This window comes from Saccopteryx bilineata, chromosome 2, assembly GCF_036850765.1.
Source record: "Saccopteryx bilineata isolate mSacBil1 chromosome 2, mSacBil1_pri_phased_curated, whole genome shotgun sequence".
In the NCBI taxonomy this organism is placed as follows: Eukaryota; Metazoa; Chordata; class Mammalia; order Chiroptera; family Emballonuridae; genus Saccopteryx; species Saccopteryx bilineata.
Window position 1 is genome coordinate 226953153 of NC_089491.1, and position 21521 is coordinate 226974673.

The window sequence follows — 21521 nt, forward strand, 5'->3', positions numbered from 1 at the left end:
AGTGGACTTTCAGATCTCTGATCTCTCCCAGGACCCCACTTTGCCAAGAGGAAGGAGCTGTGGGAGAGCTAAAAGTGGGGTTTTGATGAGGAGCTGACATCTGGGTTCTGGTGCTGGTTCCCAGTGCTGTACTGCATTAGTTAAGTTCATCTCTCTGGATCTCAGCTTCATCGTCTGCAAAATGAGAATGGTGGGTACTAGATGAGAGGTCAGCTATGACCCAAGGGCCAGAACCGGCCCTCTGCCTATTTTTGTAAATAAAGTTTTATTGGCACACAGGCATGCTATTTAAAATGTTTCCCGATTGCCATGGCTACTTTAACACAACAACAGCAGAGTGGAGTAGTTGCAACAGACTATGACCTGCAAAGCCTGAAATATTTGCAGCTGGATCATTACAGGAAAAGTCTGCCGACCTCTGGACTAAATGATCTGCATATAGATTTCTTCTAAGACCAAAACCTATGATTCTGGGAAGAAGGAAAGACTAGAAGGAAAGACTTTGGAGACCTGTGTGTAACAGGCAGCACTGAGGTGAAGAAAACATCAGACAGGATGCAAAAATAAATGTACCCTCCTCTCTCATGGTGTTGCTTCACTCTGGCCTGGAGGCCACGCTTTGGGGGCCCACAGTGGAAGTGTGGTTGGCCTGGAGTGGGCCCAGCTCATGGTAAAAGATGCAGTAACCTTTTAGCAGCAGACAATTCCCCATAAGGAAATCGATGGTACCAGTGGCTCCTTGGCACCATTCCGACAGGCTGGCCTTCTGTATGCAGGACTGTCATGCAGCTGGTGGATCAGACCATCTCGGGGGTGCTTCATTAGGGAGTCACACACACACCAGTCAGAGGGCATCCCACAGTGCCGGCCAGTCCTCTCCCCTCCCAGCCTGCCATTTGCCCACTTAGGAACTCACTATTCCAAGATTAAGCCGAGTTTCCAAATGTCCCCTCAGTTTAGCTCACCTTGTCCATCCCTCCAACTTCATGCTACCTCTTCTGCTGTCACCTGCATTCTCCACCTTGGTCTGGGGGCTCCCTGACACCCCCTGACCTCCCAGACTCTGCCCTGACTCCCTTTAGTCTCCTTCCCTGACCACTGTGCTGCTCCCCTGGCCCCAGAACCTCTACTTTCTCCAGCCATTAGCTTTGACCTCTTTATCCTTCCAGAGCCCAGGTCCTCCCTCAGCCCGGGGGTCCCCCCAGCCCTGAGCTATCTTTCAGCAGATTGACATCTACTCCTCCTGTGCACTTCAGTCTGGCTCCAAGCACAATCATGCGTTCTTGACATCAGATCTCTATCCATTATTTCTCTAATGTCACAGGCTGGGGCCTTGACTAGGGAATCAGTGCTGAACTGACTATTGAGTGGTTTGGCCAGCCCTGCAGAGGAGGCCATGGTGATTCTTCTCCCTGAGCAATGACTGACTGGCACAACTGGCACGTTTCACAGAGCACCTGCGCATGGGTGGAGGTTCTGAAGCTCAGCTGTATAAATATTCCCAGAGCAGCAGGAGATGAAGAAGACTCTTCAAGGGCCCCAAACTCCAAGGCTGTGAGGCAAGGTGGCCCAGCTGCTGAGGGACGGCCAAGTAGAAGGCACCTTGCATCTGTGCATTGCATCCCCAGCACATGCCAGAATGACCCAAGAAAAGATGTGCATCTCTGGACCCTCACTCACCCTGGGTCCAGATCCCAGTTTTGCCATGTGCCACAGCCTAGTGCAGGGGGCATTGGCAGGGCATCTCCACATAGGTCCTTTTTCTGTCCTACAAGTGCCACTGGTCCTCCTGCTGGAAAGGGACCAGTGGCTGTGTCTGAATGTAACATTTGAATACCAATGGCTGCCTTCGCCCTTGCAGGCCCAGGTCCAACAGGTTCTGATATGCGATCCTGGCTATGGCGTGGTGCCCACACTGACCGTCCCCCGGCTTCTGGGCTTCCAAAGCGGTCATGTGAAGCTCACCGAAGGGAGGGGAGCAAACTTCTCACAGTAACTGACTCCCCTGTTTCCCTCGTGCAGGTTAAAATTCAAGGCAGATAAACACTGCCAGAAGCCTGCTCTGCTACGGGGGGTGGGTCTGACAAGGGTTCCTTGTGCCCCTAGAGAGCAGGCAGTCTCCAGTATTGTTACACATCTCCCCATTGTGCCCTGTAACTGCTACATAATGCTCCAGGGGCCAGGGGGATTGACACTTAACTCACTTTCCACCAAACTGGGAAACTTCTTAGATTATTTTTATAACAAAGTTTAAGTCCTTGTTTGCAAAACTTTGGGTGAACACAATCATCTAAAAAATTTAGCTTAAGAATGTTCCCCTTGGCCCTGACATATGCACACCACTAATCTGTGTCCAGATAAAGCTTTAAGAGATGGATCAAGTCCTGGCCGGTGGCTCAGTGGATAGAGTGTTGGCCCGGCATGTGGAAATCCCAGGTTCAATTTCCGGTCAGGGCACACAGGAGCAGCGACCATCTGCTTCTCTCCCCATCCCACTCCCCCTTCTCTCTCTCATCTCTTTCCACAGCCAGTGACTGGATTGGTTCAGGTGTCAGCCTTGGGCACTGAGGATAACTCAGTTGATTTGAGCATCAGCTCTGGGGGTTGCAGGGTAGATCTGGGTCTGGGCACATGTGGGAGTCTATCTCCTCTCCTCTCACTTAAAGAGAGAGAGAGATGGGTCAGTGCTCTGTAAAACCTACAACAGCCACAGTGGGCCATGCAGAAAACCAGCCTGTTATTTGAAGGCACTTCTTTGCTCTGTACAAAGGCAATCAGAAGAAATACATACATGAGACAGTTGCCCTTGTGACTATGGGATTCCTGGCTACCCTTGAGCTTGTTCCTTGCTCCCTGGAGCCAGCAGGGTGAATGCTTGTGGTCAGGCAAGGGTGCACGCAGGACAGTGAGTGCTGCTGAACAGAATGGGTCCACAAGGGACAGTCTGTGCTGAGAGTCCTGCTTGGTCTCAGGTTGTATCTCTAAATGCCATGGACGTCTGTGGGCTCTGTGTTCACCATCTCATCTCCCCCTTACCCCTGTCAAGTCCCTCCTGCTCCCAGAAAAGACTAGGCATGAACATGAATACTAGGGGTCTGTGGCTTGCCAGTGCCAGGGCAGTGGAGGCAGGGTCACTGCTCATGACCTAGTCACCAAGACAGACATCCTGTTTAGCCGGCATCCAGCTCATGGCTGAAACAGAATGAGGAGTCATCTTGGGGTAAAAGCTACACTCCTCTCAAACGGACCTTGATTGAGCACAAAAGGCCAAAGTTTGGGAAATAGAGAAATGTCAATACTCGCCTTTGAATCTGAAGTTGTGGTTTGTGATTTATGTGTTGAGCTCTGGGACAGAAGCACCTTGGGCATGTTCTCGAGTTACCCTCCCCCGCCCACCTGCAGCCTGTTGTCTGGAAGGCCCATATATCATGGTGTCCCCCAGATGCTGTCTTCTCGGAGAAGCCGGGAGCTAATCAGGCAGGAGCTGGGGTGGGGGTGGGGAGTTCTGGGCACTGCTCCTCCGAACCTTGCCAGGCTTGGGCAGGAAAGTTCTCAAATGCCCCGCCCACCCCAGGGAGCTCTCCGTGTCTCCCCGCGTTAATAAGTGAGGACAGGGAAGGACCAGTATGCCAAGTCAGGATGCACAATTTGAGTTGGAATAACTCTCCTGTGGTTCTGATTCACTTTATTTCATGACAAGCTCTGTGCCCACCAGGGTAATTACATGTTTTCTTATATGAAGTGGGGTCTGGAATCGAGGGGTGGGTGCAGGGAGAAAGGGCAGATGGGCTGAGCATGGAATGGGGCAGCCTTGATTCCATTGGAGGTGAAAAAAGGATGAATTTGATAAGTGTAGGTGCCAGCGAGCCTGCCACTGAATTTGGGGATTGGTTTAGCCCATGAAGAAGAGTGTGAAGACTTTTCTTGAAGGTCCAGGCCTTTATTTTTAAAGTTAAGGAAGAATAAGCTTCATATAATAACTTAATAGGGGTTTTTTTTAGCTGACATTTTGCAATTGATAGAAAATTCTACAGCCTGAGGCCATGCTATCAGCCTCTGGCCTTTGTATATAATACACGAAATATTCTCCAACCTGATGTTTAGTTGGAAATGACAACTATTTTCCTTGAGAAATGAGGGTGGGGGACCTGGGTTGATAAGTGCCGGCTGACCCCTTAGCCTGCTGCTACCCCATCTGCTAGCCTCGGGGGCAGGGCTAGCCCAGCCCCATCTCTGCATCAGGGTCACTTTGTCCTCTCCAGTCTGCATTCCAGCTGCCCACCCCAGCGGTGGCTTCCAGCTTCAGACCTCACTCCTTGCTCCCAGAACATCTGCCCACACAGATGCACCTCTGGAGCATGGAGCGCTATTTCTGTGGCCCCCAGAATTCCAAGCCATCTCCAGGACTCAATTTCAGGATTTTCTTGGAATGCTGTGAAAATCTGTGCCTTTGCCGTGGGAACTTTCACAAGCAGAGGTCTGTGAGGCTCTAGTTACAAGACGATATGTCTGAAGCTGTGTTTCTTGACCAAAGAGCTGCGGGGCAGGCCACTCAATCCTCCGCTCCTGGGTGTCAGTGAGCTGGAAGGGATGGAAAGTACCCACCCCTACCTGAGTACCCTTCCCCCACTTGTCCCCTCCAGGTGGACTCCAGAAGGGCCATGGGATGCCTCGTGCTTCTCCGGAGCAGTTCATGGCCAGTTCCACAGGGGTGTCAGACGCTGCCAGGAGCCGGGCAAGTGGCCTCATGGTTTAAGAAAAATCTGATCTGTACAAAACAGCCTCTGCTTTCTGACATTTTGTGGCCAGAGCCAAGTTACTCTGATACTCAGCACCTATAAAAAAAAAAAAAAGTAGATATTTTTTCTTCCTTTCTGAAAGGACAGCTTTTCAAACAAGTCTGGCCTTCCCCTGGCCATCGACAGCCATTAGCTCTGCATGGCTTCACAAGCTAAAGTCAGCAGCCAGTTGGTGCAGGGTCTGAGCTTCTCCAACAGCCTGCACAGCAGGGAGCCTGCTCCATGGCTGCAAGGAGGATGGTGTTATAAGAGACAGACAGGCTCACTCCTGCTGAACATCGCAGGTCTGACAAAGAGGGAGGGCTGGTTTTCTGTCCTCTGTCTAGGGCCACAAGCGCCTCTGTAACAGTATCGATGTGTATGTGAATGGGTAGAGGGGGGCTAGATGGGTTTTCGAAGAGTTTATGTTTTACTGGGGTCACTGTGGCTCCTGAGGGATTGTTTAGAACTATGAAGTCTGCATCTGCTCTGTGTTGAGTTGTGTCCCCTGAAAAGAGATGTTCAAGCCGGGGGACCAGCTGTAAATCGTGGCCAAGATGAGTCGGCCTGGGGGACCAGCTGTAAACCCTGACACCTGTGAATGTGACCTTATTTGGACACAGAGTCTTTACAGATGTAATCATGTTAAGATGAGGTCAGACCGGAGTAGAGTGGGCCTTAATCCATTAACTGGCATCCTTATAAGAAAAGTGAAATTTGGACAGACATAGGACATGTATCCTTGGCCATGTGATAGTGAAGGCAGAGATTGGAGTGAAGTATCTACAAGTCAAGAAATGCCAGCATTACAGGCAACCTCTAGAAGCCAGAAGCCAGAAGGATCCTCCCCAGAGCCTTCAGAGAAGTAGTGGCCCCACCAACATCTTGATCTCAGACTTCTGGCCTCCAGAGCTGTGAGAAAATAGATTTCTGTTGTTTTAAGCCACCAAGTTTGTGGCCATTTGTCACAGCAACCCCAGGAAACTGATACACCATGACTAATGTTTGTAGCTCTTGCAATTGCATAAGACTGTACACGGTGAACTCTCTTCAAAGTGCCAAACTGAGTGGGTGGAAATGAAGGAGAAGCTGCTCTGGCCAGTGGCATCAACGTCAGCAGGTTTCCTTGCCTGGTGACCAGAGAGCAGGCTTGACCAGACAAAGGGTGGTATTCCAATAAAGAATGAGATGGGGAGGAGGCGCGACGACTAGGCAACTGCAGCGCAGGGAGTCTCTCTCCATGCCGCAAGCTCTCCCTGACCCCGCGCCGGCACGCGTCTTGCGGACTTAACGTAGGGCTTGGCGCCGGCTTCTAGCACGACCGCGCTGGCTTACGCCGAGTGCGCCCAGCACTCCGTCTCTGCGGCCTCTCGGCTTTGGTGCGTCGCAGCAACCCATGGGGAGAGTCGGCTTGGGGGACCAGCTGTAAACTGAAAAGATGTCCCCGTATGATGACCTAGGAGTGGAGACCAGTGGTTCAAAAACAGAAGGTTGGTCCAAAAACTTGAAACTTCTTCAGTCTCAGCTGCAGATGAAGAAGGCAGCTCTCACTCAAGCAAAGAGCCAGAGAACAAAACAAAATACAGTCCTTGCCCCAGTAATCGACCTAAAGTGAGGAGGCTCTTCAGATGACCGGCATATTGTGAACACCCCACCTCCATGTAGCAGCTGGCTTAAAGGATCCAGTACCCAGTGGATTTTCTGCAGAAGTTTTTTTTTTTTTTTTTAATTTTTTATTTTTTTTTACAGGGACACAGAGAGAGTCAGATAGAGGAATAGATAGGGACAGACAGACAGGAACGGAGAGAGATGAGAAGCATGAATCATCAGTTTTTCGTTGCGACACTGTAGTTCATTGATTGCTTTCTCATATGTGCTTCCAGGTTAAAGTGGGGCATGTAACCAAAGTGGATAATATCTTTTCCGCAGAAGAGTTGGGTGAGGTCCTGTCCTCATGGGGTGAAGATGGTACAGTCAAGAGTCAAGAATTTGGACCAGAAAAATATACTGCTTTCACTGATTCTGAATCAGAAAAATAGCTCAGAAGGGAAAAGAAGAAAAATAGAAATAAGTTTTGCTAGTGCCACAGCCATGTTGGTTGGAGTTGAGCTCCCTTCCTCGATGCACAGGTGTGGCCTCTGTGGGGGGGCTTTTGCTATCAGCCTAGTATTCATATCACTGTGTACCTGTCGGTCTTCGTCCCTCAATGTTGGGTGAGTTGGGGCAGAGGCTAAAGCTCACCTTTGCTTTACACCTGGGCTGTGTCTGCCACGTGTCACAGGTGCTCATACACATTCCCCAGTTAGTCTCTGCATGCCTGAGCTGAAGTCATGGGTACAGGAGTGGTGAAAGATTTTTTTCTCATTTGAGACAATGAAATTTGCAATTTTAACTCATTTTTCAAATTCTTGACATTTGGAAAAGGATGAAATTTGAAAAGCACAGGAATAGGAAGACTGAAAACCACTTTCAGACCAGACACTGGAAAATGTAGGGGTGTGTGTGTGTGTGTGTGTGTGTGTGTTAGAGAGATAGATAACAGTTAAAGAGGGAGAGGAATTTGTTATAAGGAATTGGCTCCATCATCCTGGTGGCTTGGCAAGTCCAAAATCTGAAGGTGAGGCCAGCACGCTGGAAATGCAGAGAAGAGTTGCATTTTGAATCCAAAAGTCATCTGTGGACAAATTTCTTTGTTTTGGGGGGCCTTCAACTGATTGGGTGAGGCGCACCCACACTGTGGAGGGCCACTTGCTTTACTCAAAATCCGAAGAATAATGTTTGACCAAATACCTGGACACGTTGGCCCAATCAAGCTGACACACAAAACGAACCACCCCAGTAACTGTCTGAAGCAGCATTTATCAAGGGATGTGCTGTTGATGTCTGGGTCAGAACAGCTCTACACAGTGCTGGCTGTCCTTTATATTGTTGCATGTTTAACATCCTTCATCCCTGCCCAGTCCACACCCACGATGTCCCTCTCATTGTAATAACAACAGTTTGGTGCCCATGCATTCCTGAACGCCCTCTCAGGGCTGGTTTCACCCAGGGTGGGGAAGCATGGACCCAGATGGTACTGTTACCAAAATGTTAGCAACATCAAAGTGAGTGGTGGGCTTCAGGACTGGATATTCAGACTTCACATGGATACAGCATTGTCTAATTTAGGGCTTGGCAAGCTTTTCCTGTAAAGGGCCAAATAGTAAATATGTTGAGCTTCAGAACTCTGTGGAATCTGTCAGAACGACTCACCTCTGCAGTGGTTAGGGCAAAACCAGCCACAGTTTAATGCATAAACGGATGGCTATGGCTGTATGACAATAAAACTTTACTTATGGACACTGAAATTTAAATTCCATATACTTTTTCACATGTCATAAAATATTATCCTTCTTTTGATTTTCCCCCGACCATTTAAAAAATAAAAACAAACTCATCTTTTACTTGCAGACAATCTAAACTTTACTCTCTTACTTCTCATCTGCCACAAACTCACTGCATGTTCAGCTAACAACTGAACAAAGGCTTGAATCTATGTTCACTGAATTGAACCAAATGGGATTTGAACAAACACTGCAATGTTTTTTATCAGCAAAAACTCTTTGGAACTTGAATCTTATAGAAACCCCAAAGTTTGGAACAAACTGTTTTATTAGTGAAACTTTATTTTATGGGTTCAAATGGATAACATTTGTGTATTTTGATGAATACAAAAATCAAGGGGAAGTTCCAGATGGCTGTGTCAAGATGCTCTTTGATTAAACTGTCCAGATGCTTTGAAAAGAGAGAGAGAAGGAAGTCTCTGTTCCAAAGCAGAACCACTGACGTATGTAACGGTAATTTATATTCTTATTCATAAATATCAAAGTCAGACAAGAAGCATCAAAAACTTACAATAAATGACAAATATAATACCATGATTGGGCGTGTCACAAAGTGTTTTTATACAACTGGATCTTATGGTTGTGACAAGAGCAGGTTATAGCTATGCTCCCACATGAGTGAATAAAGCAAATCTAAAAATTTAAAGGATCAATGCAGGGGATACAAACTTCCTAATCACTGGCATATTTTACAAAAAAAATGCAAACTCAGAGAAATACTGGGAGGAGCTTGTGTGTGAGCACAGAGGGAATGCAAGAAGAAGCCCGATTTTAACGCTCAGGTGGTTTCCAATGGAGGAACATTATGTTTAATGTGTTTTTGAGTATCTGAATGTTTAGAATGTTTTCATGACAGATTTTTAATAATTAGAATTTTTAATTTTTAAAATTGTGGTAAAATACATGCAACATAAAACTGACCATTTCAGCCATTTTGGAGTGTAGAATTCAGTGGCATTAAGTACATTCATATTGTACCTTTTCATCATCCCAAATAGAAACTCAACATTCATTAAAAAAATTTCCCTATTCCTCTCTCTCCAGCTCCTGACAACCAGCACCCTACTTTCTGCCTCTATGAGTTGAACTATTCTAGATAGCTCACAGAAATAGAATCATTCAGTATTTGTCCTTTCCTGACTGGCTTGAAATTAATAAATAACTTAGCATAATGTTTTCAAGGTTCACCCATGTTATTGTATATATCAGAACTGCATTCCTTTTTAAGCCTTAATAATATTCCGTGGTATATGTACACCACATTGTTTACCCATTCATTCAACGATGAACTTTTGGGTTGTGTCCATCTTTTGGCTTCTGTGAATAAAGCTGCCGTGAACACTGATGTTCAGGTATCCGTGTGAGCTCCTGATCTCAAGTCTTTGGGATACATATTTAGGAGTGGAATTGCTAGACCCTTATGGCAGTTCTAAGTTTAATTTTTTGAGGACTCTCCATACTGTTTTCCAGTGACTATACCCACTAGCAGCCAAGGTCTCCAATTTCTCCACATCCTCACCAACAACGAAGGTGAGACCAGGAGTGGAAACAATATCTCCATGCAAGGACTGGTGTTCAGAGGCCACGTAGGAGCCAGCCAGCCCCCATCTTTAGGACCAGGTTAACGAGTAATCATCCTGCTCCCTCCTCTCTCTCTCTCTCATTCTCCCAAGCAACCACAATCAGTAAGCCTTCCCTTCCCTGTTCTCCCTTCAGTGGCCCAGTTCTAACACTCCAAATGATTATCCCAGCTTAAAACGTTTAAGTCAGTAGCAGTCTGAGGTCACTGGAGTTTAATTCTGATAGACTCCTCTACAAGTCCATCAGAAGTCATCATTGTTTCTGGGGACATTTGTGGTGGGTTCTGGGAACATCTGCACTGGACTGTCTCTGGGCTTTCCCACCTCTCTCCCCTGCTCTATGGCTTTGAGCCACCTCCAAACTGCTAGGACCCTGCTGCTGGAGGTGCTGCCTCCACCTCACACTCACAGCTGATGACCCCCTTCCTCCTGCCCCCAGGAGAGCTAAGGGCTTCTACTCCAATGGAGGAAACTTTCCTTCCAAATAGCCCAAGTTGTGATGGCCCATTTGGCCTCCCCAGCACGGATCCTGCCTCTGTTGGGAACTCGTATCAAACACCTTGGAGGCCAGGAGGCCAGACTGAGGAGCTACTTGTCTGACATCTTCCCACCTCGCACTTGCAGCCCTGCTCACCCACTGAGATGCCAGGGGAATGGGTGCCCTATCTCAGGATGAGTTAGTTCCCTGTTGCCCAAGGCTCCCTCTTGCTTCCCAACCACTGAGGGCTCATGACCCCTCTCCATTCTGAAGTATGTTCCAGTGCCCCAGGAGCACGCTTCTGAAGACTCAAAGGTCCCTCCAGATGTGCCTGAGGGGCTTGTGGCCTCAGACAGGTCTCCCACTGACTGATATGTCAGTTAGGATGTGTTGGGCTGTAAGGAACAGATAACCCCACCTCAACAACAACAAAAAAATGCGTCCTCTCACTGGAGCAGAAGTCCTGAGACCAGTACAGCTCCAGGTGAGATTAATTCAATGGCTCAATGTCTTCAAGGATGCAGGTTTCTCCATCTTCTGACTAGCATCCTCAGCATTTCACTTGGTCCCCAGAGTAGCTCCCTAAGGTACAAGCTGGCTGCCACACCATCAGTCATCACACCCAGACACTGTGATGTCCAATAGAAGCAATAAAAAATGCTTTACTACCTTCATTTCTCAAGTTCAGAGCAAAAAGGCTTTACCGAGCAGCCAGCCCCTCAGACATCCCCTTAAATCTCCTTGGCTCTGATTGGATCATATCACCAAGCTCAAGGAATCATGGCAGAAGGACAGGACTATGATGATTTTACAGTGTCTTTCAGGTGTCATCTGAGACACATGCACCCACCCCTGAGCAAAACTGGGTTAAGACAAGGAGAAATGGGGTGTGGGGTTGCAGAGTTTGTGAGGTCACAACATTTACCTTTGGGGTCACCCTTCATATCTTTCATGTACTTGCTTTGTTGTTATAGTTTTCACTTTTTTTTTTTTTTTTTACAAAAGAAACTTGTATGTATTTTCTTGTTCTAAATAATTTATTCAAATTCAGAAGTATGTGGAGTAAAACTATGAAAGGTGTCCTTCACCACCACCACCCCCTAGTCTCACTTCCCTCCCTCCCCAGAAGGAAACTCTGTCTCTATTTTGGTGACGTCTCCCTGTCCCCTTTGTACATGTGCACATGTTCATTCACATAGAAGTGCTTTGCTTTCGTTTCCTTAGGTGGTGTCTCGTCCTGCTCCTGGCATTCCCACTTAGCCCTCAGTACTTATAGATCCACTTCATCTACTTCAATGGCTGAATATTGTTTCATAGGGTGGACAACCCCTTGCTCTGCATTCTAACTAGCTTTTTGATCAGGGGTGGGTGCATGTGTCTCAGATGACACCTGAAAGACACTGTAAAATCATCATAGTCCTGTCCTTCTGCCATGATTCCTTGAGCTTGGTGATGTGATCCAATCAGAGCCAAGGATATTTAAGGGGATGTCTGAGGGGCTGGCTGCTCGGTAAAGCCCTATCCCCTAGCTGGATTATCAACATCCTGGGGGCATATCTTTTGATCTCCACTCAGTACAATGTTTTCCTATAAAGTGGAAGTCGATGCGTAGTTATTTGTGGGAAGAGTCTCCCTCCCTTCTTCCCACAGGAATACTGTCTTGGCTGTCTGAGCCAGCAGAAGGGACACAGTGCCATGGTCTATCAGTTTGTCGCTCTTTTGTCTACCAACACAGTATCAAGTCAATCCATCAGCAAGGGAGGGTGGATCATTTTCCACTGTTCCTTTGGCAATGTTTTCTGGGTTTGGGATGGTGCACCAGCTAGGTTTCCCTGAGCAGGTTGTCAGTTCAGAAAGCTTAGGCTACTTGCAAAGTTATACATTATCTCATTGTTTGGCTCACATAGGAGCATCGAGGCAGAGTTATTAACAGCCTGTGCTTCCTGGAGAACCATTTCAGGGGCTACTAATGGTGTTCACAGACTGCTGAGCTGGAACAGCTACCCATATGCCTAGACACACGCTATTAATAACCCTTTCCAGGTTTCTTGAGGCAGTCACAACTACATAAAATAGATTACAACTGAACCCATTCTAGACCCTTTGGTGGGGATAAATTACTTCAATATGAGGCTCTCACCTCAAAACAGACCAACCAAATTTAGGACAATCCCTCTGTAAGCAGATGTTGGCGTTCAGACCTGTTGATAGCGTCAATGAATGTCAGCTCAGGCCTTGGTGGGCTCCTTGTACTCTGAAACTGCCAAGCTTCCTGTAGTAGCCGAAAAAATTACCATTGTGAAGGAGCAAAGAAAAGAAACACCTGTCTCCCAGATGTGCTCTTTGCATTGGGGAGGAGTCTCAAAATTTGGACCTCAACAGGAAACCTGGAATGATGGGAGGAAATCAAGCAATAGGAATGAGACTGAAATTATTTTTATATCATGTTCCTCAGCTGATAATCTGCTAGGGGAAACTTTTTGAACGATCATTTTAATGAATACTGATTGTAAAAACTCTGGGCCTACCACTAAGAAGTCTGCACCTGAATTGGGGAAACAGGGCATCCACATATGAAAAATTGGGCGATATGTAATCAAGACTAAGTAAATGCCTATTACAGGTTCAGGGGGGAAATCCACAAAGATGGCAAGGCCATGCTTCCAAACCAGGATGGTAATTTGCCTTACTACAGTCCGAAAGGACAGTGCTTGATCAAACCTGCCCACCTGTAAAAGACACAAGCAGTTATCTCTGGGAACCCAGCCTGGACTTCTTTGCTGTCCTGTATGCCTTTGTATGTCTCTGCCTCTGGTGGAGCTGGAAGGTTCCCAACCTGCCTCCCTCTGTGTTCCCACCACCTTCCTACCTCGAAATAGTTATGACCATGAAAGATTCTGATTACCTGTCTTCCTTCCCCTACACCCAGTACCTCGCCCTATTTTGTTGAGAAAAATATTGCTGGCAGATAAAGAAGGAAGAATCAATCAGGATAAAACCTAGAATACCTCCTGTTAAAAAGCACGAAGAGGGCCTCTAATAAGTAGGTCAGAGCAGATCTTGAGGGATCTAGCTGGACGTTAGTACAGGCTCCGCCCCCATGCTCTGGTACTGGTGTCCCCAACACCCCCTGCGGGTGTTCCTGTAGGCGAATATTTTTTCAGACCAACGTTGGATTATATGGCTGCAGACCATGGGGCCCAAAAGGGAAACATGGAACTTTCACAGCACCTTGGAATTTTCTTTCAAGACGAGTTTTCTCTCCAGACTATTTTGTTTTAACCAGTAATCAAAGAGGGACAGAACAATCCAGGAGAAATGGGCTTTACTTCTCTCCAAGTCTGTCTCTCCTAGAGGAACAGGTACAGGCAGGGCCATGGGGCCATCCTCCTGACTAGAGCCAACTGCTCCTCATAGTTTATGGTCTGGTCCACTTCAATTTCTCATGTATTACTTTTCCAGGGAGTGCAAGGCCCAGCCATCTGGACACAGGCCAAGAAGCCCAGAACTACTGAAGTCCAGGGCTCCACTCTCCGACTGACACCAGCGACCACCCAGCCCAGCCAAACCACATGGCCTCTTGTTTTCCTGATGTATGAGGTGGGTAGAAGGCTTTCCTCTCTACAGAGAACTCCAAGGGATTAATTAGTTAAAATCAGCAACTATGTATCATGGTCATTATTATTCCAGTTTCTAGTTGAAACTGAACTGGCCAAAAGGAAAGAAAACACCAGCAGGGCCTGGGAGGGCAGGACCTTTGCTTTTCTGGTCTTTCCAGTCTGGCTGGTAGGGGAGCTCCGTGCTCTGGGGCTGAGCCCCAGCTGTGCTCACATGGGAGGACAGGAGGCCAGAATCTATCTGGCCCTGGACCTAACTGGGGTCTGGGTGTTCGCGTCGTTTGCTCTAGTACAGACTGCGCCTCAGCTGTGAGACCCAAAGAAGACGCAGCACGTCTACTTCAGGGCCCCAGATCCTCAAGTTCATGAGGGACAGCCAGGCGCGTGAGTGGGATGCAGATCTTTGGTTTCTAAAGTATCGATCTAAACCTAATGCCTCAAAGGGGTATCTACTGTTTTCCTCAAGAGAAGAACCTCTGTACTTAGGAGGTTGTTACAGAAAGAGCATTTCTGTGTGGTAGGACAGCCCTCAACAGTGAATCTGCCTCACCCCCACCCCCACTGCCACACTGATCTTCATGGGAGACCCTCAATAGCACAGCCAACCCACCACAGCCCCCTTTCTCTGGGTCTGAGGAATTCCATCCCGCCCACTCCTGCTTCGGCATGGAAAACACCACGGCCACTCCTCCACCTTGCTCCTATCTAGTCCAAAATAAGACCTACTCCAATTCTCCCGTGGGTTTCCACTCTGAGCTTTGGCCTCCTCCCAAGATGGCCAGCACCGGAAGTGCCCATAACCACAAGGCACCGCCTCCTCCTGTTCCACCAGGAAAGTCAGGAGGGAGCGTAACAGAGCAATCACAGAGAGCCATGTCATAGCAACTTGACACTGTTTAAAGGGTGCCTTGTAAATATCTGTTCCATAGTTACTTAAGAGGAAAGAATGAGTACTCTAAATAAATAAAAGAAGGGCACAACAGCAAGAAAGGCCTGGGATGGGAGGGGCAGCCTCAATCTCTCCTCTACCTCCAGGGAATCCATTTCTGGCCCCAAATTTGCAGTCTCCTCTCAGCAGAACAAAAGCTGCACAGTTAAGGGCACCTTCCTGTTTCCGAATGCAGTGTCCTGTGGCACTCTCAGAATACCCTCAATCCCGGCCCTGGTCAAGTAGGCCTTCCCTCTCCCTGGCTATTTTCCCCCGGGTAATTCTGGAAAAGACTGTCTCGATCTCTTGCAACCTTTTTCCAGAGAGTTGCATCCCTGAAACTGGCCCACCTGGCTAAAAGGAAATGTGATTTCTTTTCAAGTGCACTGGGAGACCTGAACATTCTGGCAGTCCTGTAGGGGGTGGCTCTGTGCCCGCATCCCTGCTGCCTACCCCTCCTGGCAACCCGGGGCGTATGTCAGAGAGGCCGTGACAGAGGAGGTACACAGAAGTTAGGAAAGATTAATTCTGGCTTCCACCTTGCCATTCCTTTCACATGCCCTTGGTCATCTCTCCCAGGCTCCAAGTGCTGCTGCTGCTTGCTCGTTATAATTGCAAAGGATTTCCACCTGTCCCTCGTGGCTCTGAATTTCACCTTCTGCTTCCTCCACCACTTCTATGAAGGCCACTTGAGCTGCCTGGAAACCGACTTTTTGACATTTAGAATATTATTCTTCCTTTGTCTCTTTGAATCCAAAACGATCACTTGAACATCTTGACACTTAACTAGAGGTGGAAACTTCCACCTAGAACATGCAAAAAGTGGCAGGAGGAAAGGCCTAAGTGGAGTAAGCAGTGTTTTGTAAAACACTCAACTCCAGACCACACAGGAAATACCTGTTAGGTGAAAGTGTTTACAGTACAGTGTGCTGGGCTGAAGGCCCCCAGGTGGACAGGGAGCCTCCCTCCCCAGCTCCTGTGGACTGAGAGTGCAGAGTGGTGTGCGTGTGTAGTAATTGTACTAACTTTTAAGGAAAATATTTCTGTGACTAAGGGTGTCCTAATGAATCAGCATTGTACAGGTAGAAATAAATAGAAAAATGTGTGTTTCCCATTTGTAAAAGGTAACTGCCCCACTGGTGGCCAAGACACTCCCTTTATTTATGAAGCAGAGCCAGGCAACCACTTTTTATTTAGTTAGCCAACCTTGTGCCTTGGAACTCTCCACCTTAGTATGTAGAAGTGCATTTAATCTTTTAATGGTGCATATTATTCAGTTGTATGGGGTGACATAACTAGTCTTTTTGAAGGACATTTAGCTTTTCTCCAGTTTTTTTTTCTCTCATAAACAAACAGTAGATGAGAATTGGATATTGTTTTATGTATGTGTTTGCTTGCTTTAAAGAGTATAACTGTATCCTAGCTGGTTGACTCAGTGGTAGAGCATCGGTTCGGCTTGTGGAAGTCCCAGGTTCGATTCCCAGCCAGAGCACACAGAAGAAGTGCCCATCTGCTTCTCCATCCCTCCCCCTCTCCTTTCACTCTATCTCTCTCTTCCCCTTCCGCAGCCAAGGCTCCATTGGAGCAAAGTTGGCCCAGGTGCTGAGGATGGCTCCATGGCCTCTGCCTCAGGCGCTAGGATGACTCCAGCCTCAATGGACCATCGCCCCCTGGTGGGCATGCCAGGTGAATCCTGGTCAGGCGCATGTGGGAGTCTGTCTGACTGCCTCCCTGCTTCTAACTTCGGGGGGGGGGGGGAGTATAACTGTAGGATGGATTTCTAGCAGAGAAATGGCTGGGTTAAAAAGTATTCACAATTTATATTTTGATCATTATCATCAAAATGCTTTTCAAAAAAAGATGCCAATAGTAAGACAGTGCCACAAGGCATCTTCTAGAAAAAGCAATGTGGCCAATTCAGTTACCCATACATTGAAATGCATGGTATTAAAGTGTCCCTGACATCAAAGCCAGCTGAGTTGGGCTGGAAGAAGCCAGGAAGGAGTTTAATTACGAACTTCTCTCTGTATTTCTCTTCTGAAGCTAAATGTATAAGATTTGGGCAATTCTAAGTGGTTTTGTATTTTCGCTGTGGCAACTCGAGTCCCTCTAGTCTCAAGGCCAGTTTGAGGCTTGCTGTTCTGCATGTGGACTGGACAGGGGGGGAGCTGCGGGTGATGGCATGGGGTCTCTGAGTCTTGAAGAGCTGTGTATGTGTGGGGTGGATCTCAGGTGAGATACCGACTGCAGGCTCAGAGGCTGAGGCTCCGCAAGGTAAGCTGTTCTTAAGATTTCCTTTTACCTCTCCAGTCATCCTGTCCTTCCGAATTAACCCTTTTCTATCTATGTTTTCCACTTGAAAATTATGACAGTGAGGGTCCCTTGAGGTCACCATTCCAGGGTTTCCTCCCCCACGGCAGGGCTGGCTTTCTGCAATGCTTCCCAAGCTATTGATATATGGGGTGAAAGACTGCATTTTAAAAATGCAATCTCTTATGCACCAGTACTTGTATATGATATTAGATATATGAACTTACTAAAAAATAAAATAAAAATAAAGATATACAAAATCCAAGCCCAATTTCTTTTTACTAGATTTAACTGACAAAATTAATTTGTTATTTTGTTATAGAAGTCGTGAAAGGCTTCCTCTCAGTTTCTGTTCTTATCTCAGAGATCCAGAACAGTTTGAATAGTACTGCTCTCCGTGCACATCGGAAGCTCCTGTGTGTTCCCTTTGGGCGTAAAGCCTCTATTTTTTTGCTGGGAGAGCGAGTCTCATCCAGCAGGGAAAGTTGACAGGTTTCCAGCCATGCAGGCCCTGGGCCAGTCCCCAGGGTTAACGCTGAGTTTGGGTTTAAGCACAGGGTCTGTGCTATGGACCCCAGGTCCTCTCCCCACCCAGCTTTTCCTGCTGTGGCACAGGAACTCGTGTGCAGAGTACCATGACCTGCTGTCTTCAAGTTAGAAGAGATGATATTCTTTATTTTAGGTTTTACTTTTATTTTATTTAAGTCCAACATTAGCTTTCTTATTACTGCCTCTTCTCTATAACCCACTGCAGACAAGAAAAATGTGAAATATGGGTGAGTGGATGAAAAGGAGGCAATCGTCCTTTTTCTATTGAATCAACCATTAAAACAATTCAATTCACTTTTTATATAACTTTACACTTTGTGAGATGCTTTGGGTTGGCTTTAATACGAGAAAAATAATGAGCAACAACTCCTGAAAATATAGATTTTTAAGTCTTTTGTCTTCAAAAGGGGCGGACTATTTCAATTTTAAATTCTTTGAGAAAATCGGTTTTCAGATTTTCTTCTGGAACCTGAAGGAAGGTCACAGCGGCATCTAGTGGAAGTTAGAGATTTAACAGCTGAAGTGGACTAGGCAGAAGGTTAAAAATACAATAATTCTTTTAAGTACTGAATTTCATCAATTATAAGACTCAGATTTTTCCTGTTTTGAATATTTTTAAATTGGGACATGGCTTGTAATATATGGCATGAAATGTCATAGGTTAATTAATTATTTTCTTTCTCATTGATACTTTGTCTTAAAATTGTTGACATCTTAATTTTGCCAAAATATGATTATTTTAATATCAAAATTTGTAGGATGTTCATTCAAGCATTATTATTTATTTACTGATTATCTATTTTGTATCTATAACTTATTGACTCATTTTCATTTTATTTTTGCCTTTATTATAATTGCATTATGGTAGATCTTTCTCCTTCATGACATATTAATGCATTAATATTAATCAGACCTAACTCCATGCACTTAAAAATCTATTACTGTCTAGGCTCAGGAGATCTCAACACTGGCTACATGTTAGCAGCATCTGCAGAGTTTTCTAAACTCTTCTCAGATATTATGTAATTGGTCTAAGCTGGGAACTTTTATTAGAAATTTTTAGAAGCTTCCCAAGATATTGAATTCTAGTGTACAGCTTGGATTAGAAACTTTTTCCTTCATTCAAGTCACATGCTTTCAAATCATATAGTTTTTTTAATAGTTGAGACATACTCAGCATTTTGTTTTATAGTAAACAACTTTTGTTTCTCTTAATGATTATAGTTATGAATGCAAAGAAATACTATTTAGTAAAGCAATTATGGATAACACTAAAACTGTGATACACAAGAAAATAGCTTTTCTTAAAAACATCATCCCTTCATGTGTCATCAAATAATGCACAACTTGCATTTGATTCTTACACACTCATTCCCACAATGTTATTTGAAGTGAGCACAACTATGAGATCAGGAATGCTGCTGAAGTGTGAAACAGTAGCTATGAAATTTACAAGATGCCACAGTCACAGACCTTTAACACACCATAAACCTCGCAGGAATGTCTGTCCACTAAGGGGAAAAAAGTCCAAGATATCATTTCCCTGGAATCCTCTTTCCTTGGCTGAGAGTGAACTCTACTAATACGGGGACTGACCCCTCAGCATGGTACAAGGATGGCATAATTGCTCTTGACCTTCTGGCTAGTGTCATAGTAGAATGTGATACCTCACCAGACCTTAACAGGGATCAGAATAGTATTTCATGGGCAACAGCTTGGAGAAGAAAGGGCCCCGTTCAGTTCTGGCCCTGCCGCTTGTGAATTTTGTACAAGTTACTGAATTAGACAAATCTCTTGTTCCTCGATGTGCAACCTTGCAAACAACACCAACTTCAGCTATGGCAGATGTTAGTTAACACATACAAATGCGGAACCTACAATGGGCAGCCCACACAATGGCCATGACGATTACTCATGGCCATTTCTTCTTACTGTATTTAGCTCACTGCAAAGAGTCAGGAGATGGTGTTTTCGAGCACATTCAAAACAGCATAGAACATTAACCCCTTTCAGCTCACCTCACCCAGTCTTTATAACTGTGGGCTGCAAGGTCAGGGCATGGGATCCATGTTTAAACAATAGTTTAGCCCCTTTGGGTTCTTTGGCCTTCATCAATAACAGAATTTCTTAATTTCATAGGACATTTTTCTCCTCTCCAGTGCTCTCACAGCTGAGTAGCAATGTCCTAAGATATTCTCACTTCCTCTTTCCACCAAAAACAACCCTTACCCAGGGCCAGGGGCTGGCTGGGAGCCTGCCGTGTGTCCCTTCAAATAGACAGAATGAGGGGTCCTTTGACTAAGGCCCAGGCCACTGATAAGAGAAATTAACAGCCTACACTCGCCAGTGATCCATTGCAGTGGCGACCCTGTGGGTATGGGGCAGGTGGACTGTGTCCATGTCAACATGGCAGAAAATATGGAAGGGACTCCTTAGCAAGGAAATATGGGAGTCCTGGGTCTGTTCCCTAAAGCACAGAAACCCCATTTCAGTGTCATCAGTCTCAGCCCCAAATGTCCAATATTCCACCCAACGCCCCCACCTTTAAGCATGGCCCGCCCGGGGGGGGGGGGTCACAGTGGCCACTTCCCAAAGGCTCTAACTGTACCCAATTGAATCTTGAACTGTTTCTACCACCCACACTACTGAATCTCAATCGTGCTTTCCATGTTTGTGAAAAAGAAATAAGACACTAGAAACTTCCTACATGTGTCAGTATAAACGGGTAACTCGCCTCACTTTTCATTTTGCTGATATGCCCTGGGCAGGAAGGCCTGCAGGCAGCTAAACCGCTGTTCTTTCCTTCTTCAAGGCAAGAAAAGCAAGTTTAGGCTGAAAGGTCATCACCAGGTGGAGAGCACACACGACTCTGAGAAGCCGTGATGCTGAGATGCAGACCCCGCTCTCCATCTATTAGTTGGTCACCTTGAGATACCCGCTTAACCTCTCTGAGTTTGTTTCCTCGTCATTGAACGGGACCTAAGAATACCCACGGCATATTTTTGCAGGGATTGAATGAAGCGTGTAAATGAAGTTGCTAGCACGGTGACTCATGACCACTATGAAAACGTAACATGCTCTCTATGTGAAACCTGAGAGTAAACACTGGAAAGGGGTCAGCAATGTGTTATTGAAAGGTAGTTGATTTTTTTTTTTTTAAGCTGAAAACGGGGAGAGACAGTCAGACTCCTGCATGCGCCCGACTGGGATCCACCCGGCACGCCCACCAGGAACGAAGCTCTGCCCATCAGGGGGCAATGCTCTGCCCCTCCCGGGCGTCAATCTGTGGCAACCAGAGCCACTCCAGCGCCTGAGGCAGAGGCCAAGGAGCCATCCCCAGCGCCCGGGCCATCTTTGCTCCAATGGAGCCTCGGCTGCGGGAGGGGAAGAGAGAGACAGAGAGGAAGGGGGGGTTGGAGAAGCAAATGGGTGCTTCTCCTCTGTGCCCTGGCCGGGAATCGAACCCGGGTCCCCCACACGCCAGGCCGACGCTCTACCGCTGAGCCAACCGGCCAGGGCCGAAAGGTAGTTGAATTTTTAAGAAGAAAAGAAAATATGTGAGCAAAAGAGGAGCTTAAGAAATGAACTAAATCGCCCTCCTGGACAAGCATTCTTCAGACCCTGTTGTGGGAGAGGCAGTGGCCGGATGGGTCAACACGTTCCCCATGCATTGCTGGGCTGCGGCAAGCAGTCGAAGGCTGCAAAGCCCCAGCCAGCGGGATCTTCGAATGTTCGGTGGGACCTCAGGTTAGCTCCAGGCCAGGAAGGTGGTGTGGGTGCACACGCTTCGGCCTGCCCCCACGTTTCCTTTCATTCGCCTGCCCCCGATTCTACCAGGCCTGGTGCTGGGCTCCGGACAGGGGGCCGTGTGCTAACATGAAATAAATAGACTAAAAAG